Genomic DNA, 11,412 nt, shown 5'->3' on the forward strand with positions numbered 1-11,412 from the left:
AAGAACTCCCCCAGTAACAAATGCCACTTCTGAAGCCAGGCTTCAGCAGGGTAGGGAACTACAGGCAATGGGTTTGCTAAGGTGATGTGTAGAACAGAGATTTAGGAACACAGGGCAAAAAATGAAATTATATTCCATGTTGGGCACACAGGTTGAAAGACCATAGGGACGGTAGAACATGGAGATATCGCAGTAGCATTCACAGATAACAGCATAATTCTGTTGGCTTCAGCTGAATCATCTTATTTACACTGCATAAGAGAAAAATTGGGCTCTGCTTTTCATCTATGCTTTAATTACAATTAAACTTCTTTGATATATTCATCGTTTTCAGCTTTCTGCCAATTAGGCCCAGGAACTCCATAAACAAGGAACAAATTTTGCTGAAACGGACAGGGTCTGCTAAGACAGGGTGGTAAAGAGGAAGGTAGCCCAATGTAAGGAAGTTGAAGTCTGCAGTAATCCATCCTCAGCCAAGTTGTACACCCTGTTCCATACCCTTCTCATTCTGTAATTACTTTCAGGGTGGCACTTCAGGTATGGTAAAAATATGTTGTCAGGTGACTGCTTGTAACTCCCACTAAAATCTGTGAGAGGGATGTGACCATAAATAGAAAACTACACAGTACCTCTTCCCAAGCACACCTGTAATTTCAGAACCGTGCTTTCTCAGAGCTGAGCCTACTTCTGCCGAGAATGAAGCTTTTATCGTGGTTGCTGTACTGAAAAGTGAGGCATATGTGAGAAAGGAGAATATTTTCAGAGCATTTGAAAATTACTTTGGTTGTGGTTTTGAACTTACACAGAATGTAACTAACCTTTCTGTCTGAATTTACCAATTGTAGTAAAAATAGACTCTTAATGAATGGTAAAGCCTGATTAGTATATGAAAAAAATTATATAACATGGTGTTGCAGCAGCAGTGGATTGAACTCAGTGACCTAAAAAATGCTTAAATTTATTTCTGTCTTAGGAAGTTCCTAGGTCTACCTGTCAGCAGCAGGAGATACTCCCAGAAAATCAATTATACATGTAAGCAAAAATATCATGGAGATGAAAGAACGTATGAAAGAGCAAGCACAATTCTCCTTTCACAACACTGTGAATCAAGAGTAACTCCACTGAAGCCAAAGAGTTAGACTGGTGTGAGTGAGAAAAGAACCAGCTCCATTGTCTGAAAATTACTCGGGCCACCCATGGAGTCCAATCACAGTAACTGTAGGCAGCTAATATCACAGCATTTAATTCAGAAAGCCCAAGACTGAAAAGAGGAGACTGGAAAAAAAATCCAAATTTGGTTTTAGCTAAAGCTGAAAAACGTCAGGAAAACAGAAAAGGAGAAAAAAAAAAAAAAAAGACTCAATTTCTAAAAAAATCCTCACTCCCTCAAACAAAAATTCATAGAAAAAAAGAGTGAATCTACATGCTTCGTTTGTTGTCTTTTTTTAAACACCCTACATGTACCCAGTTAACAGTTGCTGAGCTGTATGCTTCCCTGAAGGAAAAGTGTTATCTTCATTTTCCAAACAGCAGACACATTTTGTGTATTGATACGTATTGTGTTACACCTGCTCAGATTGAGTGCTGCAGAATGTGTCTTACCTTCCCAGCACAGGTCACTGTAACAGATCCTGGTACATTTTTAGGTAGCACTGTACTAAACAATACTTTCACGTTCCCCTGCTTTAGTTTACTTCCTTTAAACACACCCTCCCTTTTTCATCTTAAGTCAGTTAGTTTAGCTTCCCTAGCTCCTGCCACCTCCCCTTTTAAAACAGCATTTCTGCCAGTAGTACTTACTCTCAGTAATGGAACAAGGGCTTGTTTCTGGAAAGCTGTCTGGTCACTAACCTCTTCCTCTATCTCAGTCTCCCTTCTTCAGTTTTCTCCCAGTTTTTCTGTTTTCTCCATTTATCTCTCATCACATGCTGTCTCTTTCACCCTGTTACACCTCACCTGCAGCATTACCCTCTCTATTGGTATTACTGTCCTGATTATAATCATCCAGAAGCTATTGAAACCTGTAAAACAGCACGTTGTGAGTTTATTATGCTGCATTACAAAGCGCTACACTAATGCACCATGTCAGCATTAGGACAAAACATCAAACCACATTAAGACAGATGTGCTGATTATGATCCACAGAACTCCGCCTCTTTTTTTTCTTTCCCAGGTCCTTCTGACTTCTCTTTTGGCCCTCTCCCATTTTATCCTTATCACCTTTTCTGTCACTTCATTTTCTTCCTCCCCACAGTCATCCTCCCCTGGCTTCCTTCATTGTCCACTTCACATTCCTCCATGCATTTTCTTTCCTTTGACATGCCTGCACAAAGGATTGTAACAGAGGCAGTACTGCAGCTTTGTTAAATGTGTCCTTGGGTCTTTGGTAAACAAAGCTGCACCTGGGTGCATCTTTGGGATCAGCAAACTAGGGGTCTAGAAAACATTCCATTCCCAAAGGCTTAAACCAGAGAGCTCTGAGATTAACATGACTTTTCGGTTCCCTGATCTCAGAGACAGAGCACACCAGAAACAGCTGGAAGAAGCCTGAAACAATACCGGATTCTTCTCTTCACATGCACGTATTTCCTTTTGCCTTATAGGAGTCTGGGCTCTTGGCCACAAGAGCACCATAGAACCAGGTAGTGACTAGAACCTGATGATGTCAGAACAACAGAAAATGAAAGATGTACTTTGTAATGGGATACAACTGAAAAGCATTAAATTGGTGCCAAGGGGTGCTAAAAACAATTTCCCAACAATTCAACATGCAAAGGGTCAGAAAGCAATGCTTTTTTAAGATGTTCAGACTGTCAATTAAAATCAGCATAATTCAAGCGGAGAACACGGTTCTTGGTGATGCTAGGTATTTTGATTTACATGATAGATTTTGAGGAGCAGCACATCAGGTAAAAGGACAGAGCGCATGTCTGGGACAGTATCACTCATCTGTATGCTAAAGATTGCTTCTAAGCCTCGCTTAGATCAGTCTAAACTTTGGCACATGCCATAGCAGCTGCACAGCATTTAACTATGCCTCTTTCAGCATGCTCCACAGTGCAGAAAGAATGTTTTATTAAGATACTTTAACAGCAGATACATTAGCCTGAAAAGGTTAAGTAGTTTCTTCAGACAATATAGCGTCCCCTGAGTGTCTGCCAATTTTTAAGATTTTGCAAAAATGTGTCTATAAGTTTTAGTGATTTTTCCATCCTCTGTTGATCTGTAAAAGCCTTGAGGAAACAAGGAAGGAATATTACTTAGTGGCACAGGAAACAATGAAACCTGGTGCACACTCCCATTATATACACCTAAATGCTGTTGAAATCCGTCAGAAAAGCCCTGAATAAGAAAACAAGGAGTTGTTTTTCACTTAGTTCTCAAATACAGTACTCAGTAATACTTGCAATAATTTTATATTTTTCGGAGAACTGATTTCAAAATTGATTTCTCTTAAATAGTAAAGCTTTTTTTTCGCATTTTGACATAGATATTAAAGTGTTATAATACACTGTTTCAAAAGGAAATACACTTTATGTCCTAATTTTGTCAGTTTAGGAGCCGCAGAATGTACTATTCATTCTTCTTTCACTTCTGATACTGTCTTCTACCAAAGGCACTGCTTTCAGCAGTGCTACTTGTTAATATTGTCATTATTTGCAAATTTTGTATTGGCACTATTATAGATTCTTACCTAGAGTTTAATTCTTAGTCTCCATTGATGCCAGCAGGTCTACTGTTTTCCCCCCTCTCTAAAGCCTGGATCTGCATGTTATTTCATACAGACAGATTTCTGTCCCTCTGTGCACTTCCAGCCATGTGAAGGTGATTGTGCTCCTTACTGTAACTTCCAAACCTAAGATTTAATACAGCAGTCATGGTAAGAAAGATACAAAGAGAAGAAATAGTACATTTAAGTACATCAGTGCTAAAACACAGAAATAAACCTTGCCTTCCAGATCAAGTGGTGAATTATTTTAGGTTTCCACTTCCAATTACACTGTTCAACACTGTCTTGCTGACAAGCAACACTCACTCTGATCGGCTTACTCAGATATCTAAAAATATTAGAAAAATACTGAATATAAAACCAAGGAAAATTAAAAATAAGGAAAATAGAAAAATAATCCTAATTGTATATGTGATATATATGAAAAAAATGCTAAGGTGGAAGAGTTCCACCTTAAAAATATATCGTGCCAACATTGTAAGTAGTTTTGAAAAGCCTTTGTGAATTGCAACAAATATGTTGTCTAACTGAATAAATTGCAGAAAAATTGTATTGTAATATACACTAATTACATCATCTTGGTTGTGGGGGGGGTTTTCCAGTGTTGCACATTTATTTTGTTGTAAACACACACATTGTGCCATAATAATGCTACTGGGACTGCTTGAAGAGCCAACATTTCAGCACCTGTTCATTTGATTTGCTGAGTAATGGCTATTACACATCTGGCGTTCCTCTGGTGGCGTCCTCTTTTTCTGTGTGGAAATTATGCCTCAGTGGAAACAGGAATCTCACCACTGAAAGTGGGAACTTCCAGATTCAAGGTATCTTGGGCAACAGTACCTGCACATATGCAGACCAAGATGTTCTAGTCCAAGTCCAACGTCATGTTCTGCAGTACACAAGTCAGATGCGTTCTGGACATACTGTACTCCATGCATATGCACTGAGTGTTAGACTGGACATCTCTGACTCACTGGCTGTGCCAGGCATACCATGCAGCAAGTCCATGATGCTCAGAATTCTGCAAATTTGATACTCATGTATAGCATTCATCTGGGCACTGAACAAACCCTTATATGTCAATTTATCCTAGGGAAAAATACATGAAGCCAGGTGCTGGAGCAGGTAATACTCTGCACCTTGTGTAATTAATCTTTCTTTTAAAAAGTCCGTATTTCAGTAAATCTCCTTAAAACAAGGACAGCCTTTTCATTTGACTTTTGCATAGTGCCTGTCCCAAAGAATTCCTGCATGTTGTAACAATAAAAAAAAATAACCTAGACAAGAACACAGTACTGCACACCGCCCCATCACCACTGTGGAAGTTACAGGAATCAAGGTTTCTCATGATCTGGTTCCTAACTACAAAAATACACCACAAAGGGAGAAGGTAACAAGTCCAGGGCAGTAACTCTTCAGTTTCACTTTAAACAGACTTTTTTTTTGTCTTTGTGTGTACAGTACTCTTTAAAGGTGACTGAAGTTTACCTTACAGTTTCTCAATTATTTTCTTTTAAATAATAATAATAATAATCAAAGCTTATACAAGCTTTTGGCTTGACTATTATCTACTTAAGAACTGCTTGTAAATACAATTGTACCAGTCTTCAAACAAAGGTACAATCAGACAACATAGTTTGTCTTCAAAGTATTCCAAAAAGAATATGAAACCACTCGTAAGATCCCTATTTGGAAATCAGGTGAGCGTTAGTAAACCAGAAGCTGCCATGAAAACTCCTAAGTGTTTCCACATGCATAACATATTTTTAATTTTCAGTAATATATTAATCATCAGTCAGCAAAATAATTAATACCATAACTCTAAGCAACTGCCTTATTATCGCTGTTTAATTCACAACAACAGGAATCAAACAACTCTCTTGACACCCTAACAATGCATTAAATTCACAATAACTAATGCAAATCATGTGTAATTTCCTAACATTTATTTAACCTGTAATATAGGCAAGGGCATTCTCTTGTACTACTGTATACAAGCATCGATAGAACAGTGTTACACATCACCTGTGTTTGATGAAAAAAATGTGAGGGGGATCTGGTTTTAAATTTTATGTAATCACATAATTAAAGAATGTTAAAATATGGTGCAGAAGGAGAGTTATATTGGCTACAGCTGGACTTTTAACTATGACAGCTTTCTGTTAACACTGTTTACTGTGCTTGACATCTTACATGTCTTTAAAAAGGTAGAAGCAATAGAAGGAATTTCAGATTTCAAAATTTTAATATTGTCTTGCAAGAATTATATACAAATGTACAGAAATTAAAATGCCAAGATAACTTATCCAGCTCTTGCAAACTCTACAAATAATTCAATTTATCTCCACTGAGAGCTAGTGGAGTCATTACTTTCACTTGACTTTAACAGGATTTGGGCAAATCCCCAAACCTGACATCCCCAAAACAATAGTCAATAAATGACATTTTTAAATAGAACTGCATAAAGAAAAGACACAAGAAAAATGGGAGGAAAAGAAAATCAAAGACAGTGTAGAGCAAAACCAGAACACATCATCTCTTCTATTTTAATATGATCAGTTCAACACCAGCATGTCATTAATTCAATGCTAGGCTTTTGGAAACCTAAACAGCTCACAAAACTGTCCTCACTTTCATCTCAGAAACCTGTCTCTACAGTGGAGGGTATCAGTTCTGATGCATTTTGTACGCTCATAAGGAGAGGGTGGAGAGAGCGTTGAAGGGTGAGGGGCCTTTTTTTCAGGCCTAGGAATGCTGAGGGCCAAGTACTGAAATCCAGATGGCCTGTGATGGCAGCAGCAACCGCCCCAGCTACCTGATTTTCAGTCTGAGAGAGGAAGAGGTATGCACTGAAGCAAGCTGGTAAATGAGACCAATGCACAAGCAATGGCCAGTCTTCTGAACACAGGAATTCAGGAAAGACTAAATAAAAAAGTGCACTTCTTCTCATCCTCCTGACAGATCCATGGAAAGCTCAGGAAAACCCCTCAAAAACCTGCAGTGAGTATGCAGAGAATGCTACATTCTAACCTCCAAGTACCCCTGCAAATTTCATTTAACGTTGTAAACAGATTTTAAGATATATTTCCAGGAAGGTAATATCAGAGTCCAAATCTATTTTTAGCAGTATTTTTTTAAAAGGCCTTGTTTTTACAGGCTGAGAGGCCAGAGGCACCCAGTGACCTCCAGGACGCTCTGTACTTTTAAGATTTGAAACAGAAGTCTCTTTCTCCTGGCTTTTTGAATAGACAGAAGAACATTAGTTTACATTATGTTACAAGGACTGCTCCCTGAACATGCTACCCAGTAATTACAGCAAGTTGCAATATGTAATTTTGGTGCTGTATACTACAAATGTTCTTGCTTCATAAAAATCACATTCAGAATGCACCCAAAGTGTCACCAGACCTTGTGTCATCAAAGCTACATGCACCAGCTCTCTAGCCATGCTGTCAGATGTAGTAGGTTAAAGAAACATCTGCTAGCAGTGTGGCTCATCCCTGTTAGAAAAAAAACATTTTTCCCTACAAACTGCTTCTTTGATTGTAAATTCTAACACCATATTTAGACCCTGACAAATTTCTAAAAACAACCTCTTCCCCCACTTCCAAAGACTACATACAAAGACCTTAGCGTTTCCAGGAAATCTTTAAATAGTGGGAGGGAAGGATACCTTATTTATTGAGTTTGTGTAAACTCACAACCACTTTGCTGTTTGTCACTGATGGCAGTTAGACCCCACAGTACACCACTGGAAATTAAAGTGTAAAGAACGGCAAGCATGCATGGGAGAACTAATTAATTTTCAATAGAGAATAAATCTCATTCTATCTTTTTGGCTATTTAGGACAAACAGTGTATAAGTGCTTGCAAACACTTTGCATCTAAACAAATGGGGGTCATTTTAAATATATATGAGAAGTGCTGTTATAACACGAAAACACAGAACTAACTGTAATGTTAACATAAATATTACAGATGTTATTGATTACAAATACAAATCAGGACTTCTAAGATTACATTCCCATAATTGTAATGACTCACAAGAAAGTAAATTGCACTTAGCCCAAACTAATTGAAAGTAACTGCTGCTAAAAGGGACAAATTTTGCCACAGCCCAACTCTGGTAACATCCTAATTCTGCCACCAAAACACCATAAGCATACAAAAAGAAAGAATTGTTTCCTGTAGAAAAAAAAAAAAAAATCAAGTTTACTTATATAACACACCTTGATTTTCAAATCACTTCTCCTATGAAATAATCATGCAGAAACTAAGGCAAACTACATGTCTGAGGTTTAACATGATAAATGGTTCCACGTTACAATTTTTCCAGTAGCAAAGCCTGAGTAAGAGGTTCCTGCTCTTTTCCTCACCCAACTCCTTCCACCCTATTGCTCTTTACCCCTCCGTTCTGGTCATGCAACTGCTTGTAGAGTTGCATTCTAAGCCAAAACAAGGCAAAAAGACCTTATTCAAGAAAACAACACTACAATCGCTCTTGTTCATAGGTCTACTTTTAGAATTTGTAATTAGAAGAAAAGGAAAGCAATTATTCAAAACGCCAGTGAAGAAAACATGAATATAAGGTGTATTTCAGCTGGCTGGAAAGACTCTATTGTTTAACAGTTAATGTTAAATCACTTGAAGTGGAATCTCAGAAAGTGAATGGCCACCAGATAGCCAAAGCTGCTTACATTTCATTTCAGGGAAAAAAATACTTCTGTTTACATTCCCATTGCAGCCTTTCCCACTGGAGACAAAAGAAACTGAAACATGAAGAGAATGAGTCTTCCCCAGTTCAATTTATTACTCACCAGTGTAACTTTCAAAGGAGACATGCACCAGATGTACTAGTAAGCTTCCACAGAGAATATTCACATGTAGAAAGAATAGCAGCAGGTTTTTCTTCGGAACATTGTTTCACAAATGGTAAATGGAAAAAACTGTACTATTGTATAAAAACCTGTTTTCTCCCCATTCAGGAGTTTCAGGGTTTTCTTTTGAACAGTGATCAATTATTTAGAATGAACGTGGCTTATTTCTCCTTCAGTAAGTTCAAAGCTAACTTCCTGCTTTAGTAGCAGAGGTACCAGAGACAGCCCTTACAATTAGTGCATTTGCATCACTTTCTGTCAAATGACTTTTCAGGGCAAATGCACTGCTTCCTCCCAGACAAACAGGTTATACCATCACTTGCAGTATTATTAATTTTACAGACTGGAGAACAGTATGCAGCACTAGCCATTGCCTTCCTCACAGAAGTCCTATACTTCGTGTTATTTAGCTAACGCTACCATGCTGTGCTACACTTTGGGACAGTTAGTGCTGTTTCATATTAACTTTCACATGTATGTTTGATGCTGAGACGAAGTATTCTCAAGGCACTTGACAGATGGGAATCAAGCACCAAGCAAGCAGAGCAACTGAATTAGTGCAGAGCAACCTGATTGCTCTGTTACTCATAACAGTTCTTGGACTGAAGTCTCCCTGGTCCAGAACATTGTCTGTATTAAGTGAACAGGGAGTTGCCATGATGAAAACACACAAATACAGAAATGTCCTACTGAGAAAAGACATAATTAGCAGTGTTACATGGCAAATGGGATCTTCATGGGCTCTACTCAATTTTCATAACAGAAAAAAAAAAAAAGCCTGCAAAACTTTATGGCATCTAGCTTGCAGTCCATTGCTTCAATCTTTAAGTAGGTGTTTTAACTAGTCTCACCAAGCCCTGACTCTTCCCTCAACCCTTGCAATCTGCTGTGGATACTACTTGAAAGCTATATTCTTTATTCAAGCAGGATTCCCAATGAGCAAGAAGACTTCCAACGCTTGTTCTAGGAGTTTATGAGGCAATCTCACTGGTTAGCTTTTTAGATTTATTGAAAGTCAGGATGTTTGCTTTGTGTCAAAGGAACTGTCAGATCCTCATTTTACAGCCCAAAGAACAGGTAGGCATCACTCTTATTTCTCCTCATTTTTAAATGACCTCCCTAGCAAAAACCCCTACCCTTCCAACTTCAGTCGTTTTAGGTCAGTTCCTCATCAATTTCACCGAACGGCCTTACAGAAGAATTCTATATAAGAAGGGGAAGTACATACATACAGAAGAAATAACATGAAAAGGAGAAAATAAGTTGAAGTTCTTAATGTCACTCTCTGCTGATGAGATTCAGGGATTCTTTCTCTGTATTAAATGCCTAATAGAAAGCAGTTCTTTAACACTTCTCATGGTAGGAAGAATAAGAGCAAAAGGGAAGATATAAAAAAGCCTTGGGGAAAAAATTCTTTACATAAAACAATTGGTAGCTATACACCCCGTGGCAACCTGGGATACATTCTGCATCAATTATTTTTACTGATGAAGGTACAAAAGGGGAAAGATCACCACAGACAAAATTAGTATTTAAATTGCCCTATAGAATTTACTGTCTTGTTTTAATGTAGTGGTTTATTTTCTGACAAGGACTATGGTGCTTTCTTCCTCTTCCTTCTATAATTTGGACTTGGGTCTCTGTTGTCCCTAATTACTATTTTTATGTAGCTAATTAAGTGGAAAGATAAATGATTTTTTGACATTCATACATCATCAATATAGCTATTAATTAAAACCTTGTTGTTTCCAAATGTCAACAATGATTAAGCAGTGAAGTATTTTTTCCGAGGTTACTCATTTGGGTGGAAAATTTTACCGTGCTAACACTGTTTTTAATAGTCTCTGCTTAAAACAAATGCAAAATTACATGCTGCACCGATGCAAAGAAAACCAAAACATAATCTGTAGAACCGTGAGACATAAATCAAAAAGATTCGCTTTACTTCAGATCCTAAGATGGCAAAGGGAAGCTCAAAAGTATATATTTTACTTGTAAATATGCAATAACCACTGGAACCCTCAACTGGCACAAGTTTCTGTTAAAATTGAGAAAGAAATGTTCAGGTTCCAAGGCTGGTACAGACACAAAAAGTCCAACTTGTTCAGAATGAACAAGAGGAAAAAAAATCCAGCCAGAAAAAACATGCAGACAGATGCAGAATTGCAATGCGTTTGATCTATTGTGTTTGCGGTACAAGTGCACAGCCGTCGTGTTTCATATGCTTGACAGGTCACCCCATAAAGCAATGGTGTCAAACCACTCCAAAAAGTTCTAGAGTTCACTCATCCTGATTCATAGGTCAAGAGGAGTGCCTTGCTCCCTGGCAGATAATTTGAGGACAAGGATGAACAAACTCCACCTCCCCTAATCCTAAAATGTAGTATCTGGCTCTTTCTAGGAAACGCACATCCATCCCATCTGAGATTAGTCCAAGGGCTGAATCATCACCATCTCCCCAACAAAGAATGGATGCTGACAGAGATGAAAAGAGGGCTGACCTGTTGCTCCACACTTCTTACTGAAATAAAAAGCTAAACTATTAGAATGAATGTAAACAACAACCATGAGAGGCAGTGAAATATCAACAGTCTTCATTTCATGCCTTATTGTAGGGTATGTAAAATTATAGTCACCTGTAAGCATACATACCTGGACAAAGATTATGCCTGCGCACGATTGCAAATTCCTGCAGGAATCTGTACGCGCCATGGAGCCACATGACTCCTTCGGCCTGCATTTCTTGATTTACAAATTTAACTAAAGCAGTGAGATTTCTTTTCGGCTGACCGCAGTTCATGC

General features: G+C 38.1%; 1 protein-coding gene across 1 annotated transcript in view; it reads right to left on the reverse strand.

Moving 5' to 3' along the window:
- TLCD4 (TLC domain containing 4) overlaps positions 1-11,385 on the reverse strand; it is a 45,456-nt gene extending 34,071 nt beyond the window's left edge. The window contains exon 1 of the mRNA XM_027814358.2: positions 11,263-11,385. The gene's annotated coding sequence lies outside the window, so the exon portion shown is untranslated. The remainder of the gene's footprint in view (positions 1-11,262) is intronic.
- Positions 11,386-11,412: the final 27 nt, after the last annotated feature.

The sequence above is a fragment of the Falco cherrug genome, chromosome 12 (assembly GCF_023634085.1).
Source record: "Falco cherrug isolate bFalChe1 chromosome 12, bFalChe1.pri, whole genome shotgun sequence".
Classification (NCBI taxonomy): domain Eukaryota; kingdom Metazoa; phylum Chordata; class Aves; order Falconiformes; family Falconidae; genus Falco; species Falco cherrug.